Source organism: Zootoca vivipara, chromosome 11 (genome assembly GCF_963506605.1).
Source record: "Zootoca vivipara chromosome 11, rZooViv1.1, whole genome shotgun sequence".
Classification (NCBI taxonomy): domain Eukaryota; kingdom Metazoa; phylum Chordata; class Lepidosauria; order Squamata; family Lacertidae; genus Zootoca; species Zootoca vivipara.
In genome coordinates, this window is record NC_083286.1 from 53,603,928 (window position 1) to 53,619,412 (window position 15,485).

The following is a 15,485-nucleotide window of genomic DNA, read 5'->3' on the forward strand; positions in this document are numbered from 1 at the left end:
CTTTGTCTCCTTTCCAATTTTGGGCTAACACCATTCTGGCCGCTGCGCAGGCGTATAGTAAGGTATTTCCACTGTTGGTGGAGCTGTAATAAAGTGAGTAAATTCTGGAATGGTGGAATGAATGATGTATATGAAAAATTGAAAAGAATGTTAAAATGGACATTTGAAAAAAACAAAACCCGGAGATTTTCCTATTAAGCCTTATGCCGGAGAATACCCCTAAGGACAGGAGAAATATCTAACAATATAATCCTATAATCTAGTCCAGGTATGGGATATTTCAGACTTGGGAGATCTGCCTATGGTTCACCAGTGGCTCTGTGATGTACTTGTGCACTGTGATGTAAACTCAAACACTGTAAGATTATGTGTCTGCCTTTAGATTAGGTTACACCATTGCTGCTATAATATCCTGGCCAGATATAAAAACTCACTCTATTTGAGGTGCGCATATTGATTTTGAAGAGGGCATGGAGAAGCAAGCCCAGATTTGATGGCTCTAAGTTCTAATTATTCCACTCTAATACCCATTAATAGCTTCCAAGTCTCACCGTAATGCAACTAATCATAATAAAATGCAGGCATTAGCTTTATAACGACGCTTTGATGTGTGTGTGTGTGCGCGCTTAACTCAACTTGACAAATGTGGGAGATATTTTATTGCTGCGAAAGGTCTGATTGTTACGTTTAAAAGGAGACGTGTATAAATAAACCACATATACACATAAAAGCTTCCTCTCCCTGCTCTGCTGTATCTTTGGCTTGGAGCAGTGCTCCCTTTTTGAACATTAACCTTTACTTTATCTAGCTGTTTACTCTTCCCTCATTGCTCACATTCATTGTAACCACTGGCTAGGAAAGATGGCTTCTGTGAACATAGGCATCCAGATTCTGACTTCCAGCAAGCAGGGAAAAGCAACAGAAGCTTCCACACTTATAAGAAAACTGAGCTGTGGTTAAAAGTCACCACTTCTTCCTTGTCTCCAAGAGATAACAGGTGTGCTCAATAACATCCAAAGTGCAATCTTGTGTAGCTTGAAATTATTTATTGCTGTTATTATTAAACTTGGTCGCTTGTCACCCAAAGGTCTCCAAGCGACTTACAGCAAAAATATATATGCAAAAAATAAATAAATTATACCATAGTGGAAAAAGAGGGGGAATCATATAATGTTGTTGTTTAGTCGTTTAGTCGTGTCCAACTCTTCGTGACCCCATGGACCAGAGCACGCCAGGCACTCCTGTCTTCCACTGCCTCCCGCAGTTTGGTCAGACTCATGTTCGTAGCTTCGAGAACACTGTCCAACCATCTCATCCTCTGTCGTCCCCTTCTCCTAGTGCCCTCCATCTTTCCCAGCATCAGGGTCTTTTCCAGGGAGTCTTCTCTTCTCATGAAGTGGCCAAAGTATTGGGGCCTCAGCTTCAGGATCTGTCCTTCTAGTGAGCACTCAGGGCTGATTTCCTTCAGAATGGATAGGTTTGATCTTCTTGCAGTCCATGGGACTCTCAAGAGTCTCCTCCAGCACCATAGTGGAAAAAGAGGGGAATACATTTTAGTATTTCATATATCATAACATCCATGGGGGGAAATGCCAGCCATAGAAATAGGTGGGGGACGGGGGTTGTTGGTTTGTGTGTGAGGGGGGGGGTTGTTCTTGTTTTTATTATGTATTTTGTGTTTCTATATTGTATTTTTATTTTTTTGAACCTCCCTGAGATCTACAGATGAAGGACAATATAACTTTTTAAATAACAACAACAACAACAACAACAAAACAACAACAACAACAACAACAATACCAAACAAACATTGACAATACAATTCAAAATTGTTGGTTCAATGTGAATGATTTTGGGACCAGGGAATGGTTGAGGTTTTGCTTATTTGCTAATTAGTGGGTCAGAGTATTGCTTTGTTTATTCTTTAATCATTCAATAATCATTCACATCGAACCAACATTTTTCCCCATTTAACTACCTCACCGTGAAGTCTGGTGTCAACAAAACTGTGGTGTGTGGGTTCAGTTCACACGCTCACTATGAGTGCATTTGTACAAAACCCTCAATCATTTCTTGGCAATGTTACCTGTTCTGCCTAAGGAGGTAAAGGTAAAGGGGCCCCTGACCATCAGGTCCAGTCGTGTCCGACTCTGGGGTTGCAGCGCTCATCTCGCTCTATAGGCCGAGGGAGCCGGCGTTTGTCCGCAGACAGCTTCCAGGTCATGTGGCCAGCATGACAAAGCTGCTTTTGGCGAACCAGAGCAGCGCACGGAAACGCCGTTTACCTTCCCGCCGGAGTGGTCCCTATTTATCTACTTGCACTTTGATGTGCTTTCGAACTGCTAGGTGGGCAGGAGCTGGGACCAAGCAACGGGAGCTCACCCCATTGCAGGGATTCAAACCGCCAACCTTCTGATCAGCAAGCCCTAGACTCTGTGGTTTAACCCACAGCACCACCTGGGTCCCTAAGGAAGCCACCCCCAACCTTGGGTGCTCCATAGCTGCTGTTGAGACTCCAGCTCCCATTGCCCCAGAATGTTGGCCAGACACCATTCACCCTGCTCCAGGTAGCACTGATCATTTTGTTTTGGTTGCCAGAGGCAATTTTTTGTGTGTGGGTGTGGCAAGGTGCTGAACCCTTGGGAACTTTCCTGCCTACCTGAGGAGAACAGAGCACCAGCTGACCACTGATACCTCATTCTTTCCAGCTGGGTTTGAAAGGAAACTGGTCCCTTCATAAAACAAAATTTGGGGAAGCAGCAAGATTGCTCCTGCAGCTGCTGTCTTCTTGGGCTGGGCTTTGGAATCTCAAGTGCCGTCCTGTTTGGTTTGCTTGGTCAAGGTCTCAAGCTAATTGTTTCGTGAAGTTTTTTCTTGGTGATGATCATGTTCCCAGACATGGGTAGCATAGTTGGAGTGTTCAGTGAGTTGAGAACACAGTGTTCTGTGTCTCTCTGTGTTACATCAAACTAGCTGCACTTGGAAACCTTTTCTTGTGATTGCTCATGTGGATGACAAGGCGCTCTAGGACCCCCTTCTTTGGAGCTGGTTGGACTTTGTGCTACCTAAGCCAGGAAAAATTACAAACCTGTTAAGCACTTTCCTCCGGAATTGTGATTCGTAGGTCAATGTCTCACCACAACACGTCATCACTCGGTGGTTGTGGCTGTTGGTAGCCGTCTGTCTTGAGAGACAATAGAGTGCTCCTCTGGGGGTGAAGTCAAATGACTGGAGAATCACAGCACCTGCTGTGGCTGTAGGCTGGTAACTTGTAGCTTCTGCCTCCCATGTTTTTGCTGCATTAGCAGTACCACCTCCCAGGGGTGTGAGCCTGGTCCAAAGGAAAGCAGAGCAATACATTTGACACCAGCTTGGCTTGCAGGAGTTGCAGGAAGGAGGCATAGAAGGTGCAGGGACCCCACTCCAGATTTGTGTAAGGTTTCCTCCTTCGCCTTTTTCTTCTCCCAAAGATGTCCCATAAAGCACATTTGGCACATATTTTGCATGAGAGAGAATCTTAGGTTCCTATCCCTAGCATCTCTAGGTAGAGCTGGGGAAAGACCCTTGTCTGAAGTCCTAGAGAAGCACTGCCAGTCAGAGTAGACGGTGCTGACCTAGATGGACCAGTGGTTTGACTGTGTAAAAGGCAGCTTCCTCTGTCCGGTTGGTTGCTTGTTCCTCAGTGTTGTTCACCAATTCTGCCCATATTGCTCAGTTGTCTGATTTGTCCGTTTCACATGGTATGCTGACTGCAAAGCTTCAGAGCTAGAGCTCTAAAGGCCATGTGGTTGCTGGGGGTTGCCCGGCTGGTGGTGAGCTGTGACGGAGCCTTTTTGGTGGTAGTCTCCCACTCGTGTAATGCCCTCCCTAATGAGGCAGGTTTCCTGTTTACCCAGCCATTTGATGGTTGAAAATTCTGTCCCTGTGGTCATTCCTGCTCTGGTCACTGCTGTAGATGTACAACCTGACGGTCTGTCTCCAGGCACTGTGGTCAACCCACATGGCAGGGTTGATATTGCCAGCCTTCATGTCACGTTCGCATCCACAAACATCTTTGTAAATCCAATAAATAAATAAAGTGGCCGTGAGTTAGCAAGGAAATTATTTAAGGACATAAGTGAAGTGCTTCCAACATGTGACTCAGTGAGTTTGCTCCTGGGTTCAGATGTGTATCAGTCACTCTTGAATTTTGCTTATCCTAAAGCAGTCTTTCCCAACCTGGTGCCCTCCCAGATGTTTTGGTTTAAAACTCCTATCAGCCTCAACCTGCATGCGCTGGCTGGTGTTGATGGGAGTTATGGTTCCAAACATCTGGGAGGCACCTGGTTGGAAAATACTGTCCTAAAGCTTTTTTGATGTCCTTAAGACTAGCCTCAAAGGATTATGACTGGGATAAATAAGGGATAGCTCAGTTGATAGAGCTATGAGACTCTTAATCTCAGGGTCATGGGTTTGAGCCCCACTTTGGGCAAAAGATTCCTGCACTGCAGGAGGTTGGATTAGATCAGGCATCCCCAAACTTCGGCCCTGCAGATGTTTTGGACTACAATTCCCATCATCCCTGACTACTGGTCCTCTTAGCTAGGGATCATGGGAGTTGTAGGCCCAAACATCTAGAGGGCCGCAGTTTGGGGATGCCTGGATTAGATGATCCTCATGTTCTCTTCCAACTCTGCAATTCTATGATTCAGTATAATGCAGCTGCCTATGAAACACTTCGTGTGATAATAAGCACAATAGTTACCGGTAATCCTAATGACAACCTACACCTGTTGCCTTTTTATTTCCTTAAATTGGTATCCCCCCGCCTTGAAAAGTGCATAACAGAACATAAAGACCCACTATGGCCACCTTGGAAATGTGATGGAACAGTAAGACTAACCATCAATTGTTAGCCCAATCATGGCAAATTTAACCTGGACTTGCAACTTGAGCTCCTTGTGTTGCCTTCATGGAAACCCTTGGGGGGAACTTCAGAATTGATGAGCTGCGTTTTCTCTGCGTAGTGTAAAGCATTTGAAGACTGACATAGACAAATGAGAAACACACAGTCCCTTAATGTAGAGCAAAGTAATTAACCGTGATTCATTTAGAACAGGCAGAGGTAGCTGTTTTGTGGAGCAGGGCCTCATTTGTTAAAACCCAGCTGTAGCACAAACATCAGCTCCTTTTGTCTTGAGTTTTTTAACCCAGTAACTAGAGGGCAAAGGGTTGAGGTGTCAGGCATGAGTGCAGACAGGTATATGGGTGTGGGCAGGTGGTGAGCTCTTTCAGGAGGTGCCTAGGCCAGGACTGGGAGCCCACATCTTTGCATTCAGTTGCCCTATGTAGTAAACCACCAGGAAAACAGATTGGAGCCTCTTCCTAGGCATGGTCCAAGTAATGGAGAATCCTAAGTATTTGAGATACAGTATACATATTATTCACCCAGGCTTGCTGTTGACTCTAGAAGTGTATAAGGGCTTCCTCTACAGACTAGTACTTTGCCTAGGTGGCAATAGTCTTTGCTGCCTCCATCTCCTGGCTTGTTCTGGTGTCTCAACTCTGATTCCTGGTTGTGGCTCCCAATAAAACTCCCATAATATTATTCTGCTATTGCAAACCTACATAACCTCAGAACAAGTGCGTAACTTCACAACAGAACAAAAGATAAGGCTATATAGCTGCAAGTGTTGTCCGCATAGATCCCATTTTATCTATTGGTGGCTCCAATTGATTGAAAATGAACTATCCAGACACTCTTCTAGTTGACCAGAGATTCCATGTCTTGTTACCTGGAGAGCCACTTCCACGCCTGCTACGGAGGTGGGGTTGTGGGCTTCCCGACTAAACCATTGCTCAGGGACTGCTAGCTCAGCCCCTGCGTGATGGAAGGTTCCCGCCTGCATCACACCCGGACCGACCAATCAGGTTGGCCGGGGGTGGGGCTTCGAGTTTAAAGCCCCCTGCAGGCGGGAACTCTGCCTCTTTACGCCCTGTTCGCCAGAGCGAACGATTCACCCGCCCGCCCACCCCTTAGGTAGGGGACGCTGCTATGAACGTCAGTTGGTCGCCCTGGTTGGCCAGGGGGCCTGGTAGGATTTTTCCCATTGGGGGTTAGCCGCAATGGGTTTTTCGCCTACCTCATAGCAATCCGTCACAACTTAGGTTAGGCGGTTAGGCGTTGGAAATTTGCATAACAATGAGACGGGGAGGGGCAGGTTACGTCAGCAACTGCCCAAATTTGGAGAAGTAATTCTGTTAAAGGATTCCGGGGGTGGGGCTTGGTCCTGAGCCTGGAGATGCCAGGGCCGTAGGGCACGCCCCTTCGGTGGCCACAGGAGGAGTTCCGATAGATGTACATCACTGGTGGTTAACTTCTCATGGGCTCCAACACACAGGTTGGAGTCGGATATATTCTGATAGGTTCCAACGCCTAACCCAATTCCACTCAACGTTCGTAATCGATAAAGTTGTGGCCTTAACCACCCAATTAAACTCATTTACCGCGTCTTGTGTCTTTATTACACAGGAAGGAGGGACATTGCCACACAAGTTAATTCTTGCTCCACATAGGTGACCAGATGAGTTTTTACTCTTTCAGTAGTCTAAAGTAAGGGGTAAGGGCAAGCGGGATAAGATAGAGCATTTCCTTATCTTCAATAAAAAATGGTGGATCTGAAGTCTTTTGGTCTATGAAGCATTTTACAAAAAAATTATTTATTTTTTACAAAATTGGGAATGAAAGGCTGGAGATCCATGGGACAGAGCCCTTGCTCTTGCTAGAAGGAACGTGCTTGCAAGGTAGGAATACAAAGAAGCATCATTAACCTTTATAATTAGCCTATCCATGAGCTAGTGGCATCAATTAAACTGCAGACATCTGGAAAGGTTATTTTCCGCCTTGAAGATTAATGTGAGAATAAGGGAGACCACTCACCTTTGCCCAGCTGCAGGAGTTGAAGCTATTACCAGTAAGTGGACATTTGATCTCTTTGCTCTCCTGTGCTGCGAGAGGGCAGCTCCTAGCTTTGTGCAGGAAAGATAATTTCTGAGAATATTCTTGCTAACAAAGCCATCAGTCATGTCTAACTTGGTAACTTTGTGTTGCTTGAAAAAGAGTGGGTTTGAGAAACATGAGGTGAACATTCTGTAGTGAGAGAGGTCGAATTCTGCAGCTTGTGCAGGTCACATAAATTGAAGTACCGTAAATGTCCCGTGATTTATCTTACTTTGTCCAGTTTTCCTACTTTTCTTGGGTTTGGTGGGTTTAGGAGAAGAGCTGCACAAGACCTTGAGTCGTAGAATTGTAGAGCTGGAAGGGACCCTTCTATCGTGTCACCTCAAAGTTTTATTTTCTCTAAACCAAGTGGACAAAGTGGGTATGCCCATTCCACATAAACTCTTCTCCATGTCTTGTCACGATGATTCGTGGTTGAGTGTGTGAATGGGGCACATTGCAAAGAGTACACTGCCAGAGGTTGTGTCAGGCAACGCACATGCTCTAGCAATGGCATTTGATCTGTGAGGGCTGCTTCATGCGTTCCTTATGCCCTCCTCCTTGCAGCATTGCCGCTGGGAGCCCAGGCAGCAGTATACATGAGGGAGGTAGCCGTCACCAAAGGCAGCCTGCCCAGGACCCCTCAAAATCCTGTGCGGAAGGCTGAGAATGCCGGCACCATTGCATTCTGTGATTCAAGTCTTAAAACTGGCCTTTCAGATCCAAATTGTAAACTTGGCAAGGTCTGAAGCACCCAGCTGAGTGCTTCTGAACAAACAAGGGATCAGCTGTTCAGGCAAATCTTTTGTGAAACGCGAGGGAGGGGAAATAAACCTTGGCAGGCTGATTGCATTAGCAGCGAATGGTGTTTGTTGGGGGTCTTTTTATCACTTTCGTTGTCCACAGGGATTCCTTGTATATATGTATGCGTGAGTGTGCCTTAGCGGGTGTTGCACTTAGAAGGGGAAATGTGCAGGGAAGATTGACGGCTGTGCTCCTGAATTTGGCAGATTTGGAAAACTTGTTGCATCCAGATTTCAGTCCTCTTGGTATTAGTTGGTCTACCTGCAGCGCTGTGGGGGGGGGGTAGGGGGGTGTTGTAAGTATTTGGAACCTCATTTCTCTCTCGGCTCACTAGCTGGAGAGGTGGAATTTTACATTCCTCACACGGGAGCTTGACAGATGCTGAATATATTTTTTGTCCTTTTTTAAAGTGGTTGATGCTATGTGGACAGTTCACCTAGTCAAATATTCTGCTTTTCTGTCAAGGCAAGCCCATAAGCAGGGAAAGAAAGTGATGGGTGGCCAGCAATGGAAAAACTGGGATAGAATGAAAAACATGCAATAGAGTATCTTGCAGGAGCACATGGCCAGCTGGAACCCTGAACAGGAGGGTTTCTGTTAGGTGAGAATGCTCAGCTGCATTTTGTTGCAGGAGCCACTGTCGCGGCTGATTCCTAAGCCTAGAGATTATTGCCACATCTTGTGGCAGTGAACTCCCCAAGTTCACTTAATGCATTGCGTGAAGAAGTACGTCCTTTGTCTGTTTCTGTCTACTGCAGTGGTTTCTTTTCTTTTCTTTTCTTTTGTTTGCTACTGGGGGTATTCTTGTCATCTGACCTATTGTGAAATATCACAGATTGGGGTGGGGGGAACAGGACACAGTTCTTATTCCTCTCTTTAAAACACCACATTCGCTATTGAGCTATGCTCTCTATATAGGGCAACTGCTTTATTGATAACTCTTATAATGCTTAACCTGGACCAATATGTAGTAGTAATGCATCATCTAAAGTTGAAACCTTTTTATTGCAATGGGAAGAGCATGGAGTGTCTGTGCTCTGATTTGTCTTTGCTATTTTGTGCAGAACAATAGTGGTTTGCTACCCACTGATCCATCTCTATCCTACGTAATTTAAGAGAAGGATGACGGAGGGTTTTTCAATGTTCTCTAAGCTTGTTGATGTGGCTGTCAGAGGGGTTTTTATTTGGGGTCTTGGGGAGCAGTACACCATATTGTGTAACAAACGCATGCAATCTCTCCTGGAGTACAAGTAATAAATAAAAATTCTTTGCAGCTTTTGTGTTTTTCTGAGAACTGAAGCGTTAGTTTTAAGAGGGACTAGTTTGACTTCACCCATCTAGGCCTATGCCAGCAGCAGCAAAGGACTTTCTGTTCCTTCCTGTCAGCTGTGAGCAAAATTACAAAATCACCCACTGTGTTGGGAGGGTGGGGGGTAGTTGGTTGATCTGTTTGAGTTGATTTCCTCCTGCTTTTCACCCGGTTCCCAGGACTTACAAAAAGTTCACATTGCAACAAAGCAAATGAAAAATAAACATGGAAGCAACAGCATTAAAGAACACTATAAAACAGTCAGCATAATTAAAAATAAACACCTGCAATATAAAAGCAGCAACATAAAAGTCTCCAGTCAACGTATAATTTTATGTTTTTAAAACTTGGCATCTAGGTAAGTTCTGGGTAGAGCAAGTGTTGCATAGCCTGGGGTCCCACCACTGAAGGCCATCTTTTGAAGGTCTTAGGCAGATAAGGAGACATGCGGTCCTTAAAGTATCCTGGCCCTTTATGTGCCTCAGATGTGACTCCGACAGAGCCTTTACTTCTATTGGAATATGTGAGGTAGGTAGCCGTGTTGGTCTGAGTCAAAGCAAAATAAAAAAATTCCTTCAGTAGCACCTTAAAGACCAACTAAGTTTTTATTTTGGTATGAGCTTTCGTGTGCATGCACACTTCGTCAGATACACTGAAACAGAATCCACCCAACCCTTGTGTATATTCAGAGGGTGGGGGTGATGGGAATGGGTGATGGGCTGGTGGGAGTGGTAAACCTGTAGATCAGGCATGTCAAACTTGCGGCCCTCCAGATGTTTTGGACTACAATTCCCATCTTCCCCAACCACTGGTCCTGCTAGCTAGGGATCATGGGAGTTGTAGGCCAAAACATCTGGAGGGCTGCAAGTTTGACATGCCTGCTGTAGATGGTAGTCTTTATTCATCCCAGGTGGCTCCGTGGATTCTTATCTCATTATGCATGATCAAGCTTTCTTTAGTGCCTCAGCCCTTGCTTCCCCCCCCCCAGGACCAATTGCAGTCATCAGCAGTCGTTAACAGCCATCTACAGGTTTACCACTCCCATCAGCCCATCACCCATTCCCATCACCCCCCCACACCTGAATATACATAAGGGTTTGGTGGATTTTGTTTCAGTGTATCTGACGAAGTGTGCATGCACACGAAAGCTCATACCAAAATATAAACTTAGTTGGTCTTTAAGGTGCTACTGAAGGAATTTTTTGGAATATGTGAGTTAGTGAGCCATCACCCCTGTCTTTGGCCTGCCTGATGGCTTGGAACTGGCTTCAGATGGGAGGCTGTTGGCGACTAGATTGGTTTGCGTGGCTTCCTGTTGTTTGTCTCCGTATTTAAGGTTTGACCCCTGAAACGGTTGCAGGAAGTTGACCTTTCCTTAAGTCACAGCAATTGGAAAGGCCTTCTGAGGCTCTCAAGTCAAAACACTTGCCAGCACACAAAATGATTTAGAAGAAGGGGGTTCACGTTTTTATGCTAGAACAACCATAGAAATCATCATGTGGAAACATTGCCTTCTGTTCTGCGCAGGTAGGAGAATGTTTACAACCTGTCTCTCTGATTTGGTAGCATCGTGCAGATTTGGCAACGCCACTTCCAGGCTTTCATTGGGATGAATTCACCCCACCCACTTTTAGGAGGAAGACTTACAAGGTCTCCTCCCAAAGGGAGCTAGTGAGGGATTCTCCACATGGCCTCTGGTTCAAGTTTGATGCAGCCTCTTGGGGCTGGTAGGCTTCCCATATACTGTAAAGCAAGCATCCCCAAACTTCGGCCCTCCAGATGTTTTGGACTACAATTCCCATCATCCCTGACCACTGGTCCTGTTAGCTAGGGATCATGGGAGTTGTAGGCCAAAACATCTGGAGGGCCGCAGTTTGAGGATGCCTGATGTAAAGGAAACTCCTCCCTCAAGCTCTTCCTCTTTTCCCTGTTTCAGCTGGGGGGCAGGGGGGTTTGGTTTTGTGCTCTTGGGACCTGCTGTGTGCCACCTGCTGAATGGTGAACAGTTGGGGGGGGTTGTGGCTGGGAAAGGTCAGGTCACACCCCCACAACTTCTCTTTAGGGGAAGAGGCTGTTTGCCTACCATCACACCTATATAAGTGATGGAGCTTCTCTTGGGTGGTTTGGCTCTTGGAAGCAGGCAAGAAATCTCTTGCATGTACAGATTATAACTGCCTGCACTTGTTTGGTTTGCAAGTTGTTATTTGTTTATATAAATATAACCTTTAACCAATTGCTTGAATGTTGAGTCTTCATTCTGGGTGTGGGGTAACTGGCTGTTCCTCCAGTTTCATTCTACCTGCCTGTCTGATGTGGCTTAGTAATAATAATAATAATTTATTATTTATACCCCGCCCATCTGGCCGGGTTCCCCCAGCCACTCTGGGTGGCTTCCAACAAGATATTAAAATACAGAAATCCATCAAACATTAAGAGCTTCCCTAAACAGGGCTGCCTTGAGATGCCTTCTAAAGGTCTGGTAATTGTTGTTCTCTTTGACCTCTGGTGGGAGGGCATTCCACAGGGCGGGTGCCACTACCAAGAAGGCCCTCTGCCTGGTTCCCTGTAACTTGGCTTCTCGTAGCGAGGGAACCGCCAGAAGGCCCTCGGAGCTGGACCTCAGTGTCCGGGCAGAACGATGGGGGTGGAGACGCTCCTTCAGGTATACTGGACCGAGGCCGATTTCTCTTTCCCTGCCATATCAATAGAGTGAAGAGTAGCCATCATGGGTCCATTTTCTTCCCACCCCCACCCCTTCAACAAGAGGAGAGCCTCTGGTTGAAACTTACTTGAAACACATCTGGTTTAAATCAAAGTGTTAAATGGTGCATGACAGTTGAATTCATCCTGGGATGTTGGAGAATGATTCACAAAAAAGTCCTGTCTGGAAATAATGGGTGGGGTACTTTTGACAGCAGACAGTGACTGTCAGTCTTGGGATTCCCCATGACTCAAAGGAGCACATGGTGTCTTTGGAAACTGTGTGGAGTCCACTCTGTTCTCTAATTTATGCAGTCTTTCCTTAAAAAATCATCCTCTGTGTATGATGCTTATAAGGTAAAGGTAAAGGGACCCCTGACCATTAGGTCCAGTCGTGACCGACTCTGGGGTTGCGGCGCTCATCTTGCGTTATTGGCCGAGGGAGCCAGCATACAGCTTCCATGTCATGTGGCCAGCAAGACAAAGCTGCTCCTGGCGAACAGCACACGGAAATGCCGTTTACCTTCCCGTCGTAGTGGTACCTATTTATTTACTTGCACTTTGACGTGCTTTCGAACTGCTAGGTTGGCAGGAGCTGGGACCGAGCAACGGAAGCTCACCCCATCGCAGGGATTCGAACCGTCGACCTTCTGATCAGCAAGTCCTAGGCTCTTTGGTTTAACCCACAGCGCCACCTGCGTCCCTTGATGTTTATAAGAGTAGATGGCAAATTTTAAATTTTCTCCAGGGCAATGAGTCTTGAAGCATGTTTTGACTAGAAGACTGTTAGTGCTCGAAGGCAGAGGCACCTACCTGCATTTGAGTCCCGGCAGGTCTGGAGCCAAATGGAGAGCTCAGATAGATCTATGGGAGGGAGTTGTCTAGTGAGGTTCTGGGTGCAATTGTTGCTTGCTGAAAGAGGCCTACACCCAGGCAGCGCCATCTTGAAGCATGGGATCCAAAGTGGAGGAATGAGAAGGTGGGGGGGCTGGGAATCCCCCCTTACCCCTTCCATTGTTATTGAGCCCCTAGGGCAGCGTTTCTCAACCACTGTTCCGCGGCACACTAGTGGCTGGTGTGCGGCGACGTGCGGCAACGAGAAGGGCGATTTGCATTGTCATGTGCCTGGCGGCCGCCAATAAACAACACTGACCCGCCGGAAAGCAATATTTCTCCTCCTCTTTCCCAAAGCTCAGTGCAAACGAGCCTGGCGGCCGCCAATACACAACTCTGACCCGCCAGAAAGCAATATTTGGCAAGTGTTTCTTACAGTCATAATTATAATATAGGGCGGCACAGAGTTAAATTTTTTAACTTTTTTAATGGTGGTGTGCCTCGTGATTTTTTTTCAGGGACCAAGTGTGCCGTGGCCCAAAAAAGGTTGAGAAACACTGCCCTAGGGGCCAAAACCCTTTAAAAAGAGAGAGAGAAAAGGCTCAGCCACATTGGGCCTGAATCTCAGGATTGACATGCCTGGCGGCCTAGATCTTGAGCAATGAGGAATAAGAGAAGAGAACCGACAGCCTTTGTCCCTTCAGCAGCAGTGTTCGAAATTAGCCAGGCGCCAGGCGCATTTTGCACCTAGCTTTCAACCACTTGTGACCAAGTGAAGATGCCTGGGTGCCAGGATGGCTCCTGACATCTCCACCATATGGGGTTCATTGGATCCGGACTGCTTCCACACATTAATACCTTCTGATCAGTTATATTTTATCTATACAATCAGAATGAATCAGTGGAAACAAATCACTTTTTCTGTGCAGCCTCAGCGGATGCATTAAGAAAAAGAGGTTGGAATTGGCCAATATATATGGACTGTCCCAGGATCAAGGGGCTTTTCTTCTTTATGTTCTCAAAGCTCTTAACCTAGCTCAAGGTTGTCATCTGAACCAGCCAGGTGTTTAACTGAGAATCAATCACAGTAGTCAGTCCATCCTTAGAAAAATAAGACTTTAGAGCAAATGGCAACTAGACATTCAGTTTTGGTGACTGCAACCTTGGTTTAAGGAGCGATATGGCGCCTGTTTTCCCAGTAGTGATGTATGGAAGTGAGAGCTGGACCTTAAAGAAGGCTGATCGCCGAAGAATTGATGCTTTTGAATTATGGTGCTGGAGGAGACTCTTGAGAGTCCCATGGACTGCAAGAAGATCAAACCTATCCATTCTTAAGGAAAATAAAAAAATTCCTTCAGTAGCACCTTAAAGACCAACTAAGTTTATATTTTGGTATGAGCTTTCGTGTGCATGCACACTTCTTCAGATACACTAGAAACAGAAGTGTCAGACCCTATATATATATACAGAGGGTGGTGGGGGTGGGTGTTTCTTAAGGAAACACCCATTCTTAAGGAAGTCAGCCCTGAGTGCTCACTAGAAGGACAGATCATGAAGCTGAGGCTCCAATACTTTGGCCACCTCATGAGAAGAGAAGACTCCCTGGAAAAGACCCTGATGTTGGGAAAGATGGAGGGCACAAGGAGAAGGGGACGACAGAGGACGAGATGGTTGGACAGTGTTCTCGAAGCTATGAACATGAGTCTGACCAAACTGCGGGAGGCAGTGGAAGACAGGAGTGCCTGGCGTGCTCTGGTCCATGGGGTCACAAAGAGTTGGACACGACTAAATGACTAAACAACAACAACAATGGCGCCTGTCTTATATATCTGAGTTTCTAACACTGCTCACCAGGAAGTGCCAACCTCCACACGGCAGTGCAGAGGCTGTGTGGCTATTCCTCCTCCACACACGCAGACCTACAAGCCTCATTCACTTGGTCTAGAGCTGGTGAAATCAAGAGAGGAGGTGGGAAACAGGCAGCCTCCACCCCCTTTTTTCCATTCAGAACCACAGCCTCGTGGTCCATCTTGGGGGCAGCAAATAAATCCAAACAGATCCATGAGAGGAAAGGCAAGGGCAGCGATAAGTGCAGTCAGTACCAATAATGAGGTGGCAGGAAGAAGGCAGAGAGAGTGCAAGTGTGACATAGAGCAGGCACGTCCAACAGGTAGATCGTGATCTACCGGTAGATCACTGGACATCTGTGGTAGATCACTGGCTCCCCCCAAAGCAGCTCAACAACTTTAGCTCCCCTAAAAAAAAAGCTCAACATTTTTGCCCTGCACCCCCCCAAATGTGGCTTCCTCCTCCCTAAAAGAAGGTCAACAACCTTGACCTGAACCCCCCCAAAGGGGGTAGATCACTGCCAGTTTTTAACTCTCTGAGTAGATCGCAGTCTCTTGGGAGTTGGCCACCCCTGACATAGAGGATAGAGTGCTTTGGTAGGACCTTGGAGATCAGAGTTCAAATCCTGCTCTGCTCTTCAGTGCGCGACCTTGGGCCACTCAGCCCTAACCCACCTCACAGGGTTCTTGCAGTAAATTAACTGGACATCTTCCAGCCATTCTGTGGTTTATGTTCTGCGGCTGTTCAAAGAGGCACAAGCAACTTGGTCCTGATTAAAGCTTGGGTTGTGCATCCATTGCACTGACAGAATCATAATTCTGTGCTATCTATTCTGAGTTGTTGATTCAGGATCAGGTTTAAGCTAGCAGAAAAGAGGAGACTTTTAATGATATGTTAATATAATATTTGAATAGTCTCTTGCTATGTGGTATAGGGTGGTCTCTAAATCTGAATAAATAAGGTACCACCGATCCTCGTCGGTCGTAAGCAAAGCTCAGAGAGCTGCTTTAA

At 46.3% G+C, this 15,485-nt stretch overlaps 1 protein-coding gene and 1 long non-coding RNA gene across 7 annotated transcripts in view; both read left to right on the top strand.

Annotated features, from left to right (window-relative positions):
* MYO5B (myosin VB) overlaps positions 1 to 15,485 on the top strand; it is a 289,538-nt gene that overhangs the window by 123,123 nt on the left and 150,930 nt on the right. The gene's annotated exons all lie outside the window — the stretch shown is intronic.
* Positions 1,677 to 13,155, top strand: LOC132592811 (uncharacterized). Its single transcript, XR_009558337.1, has 2 exons — positions 1,677 to 9,620; positions 10,309 to 13,155. It is a non-coding gene; the product is annotated as an uncharacterized LOC132592811 (long non-coding RNA).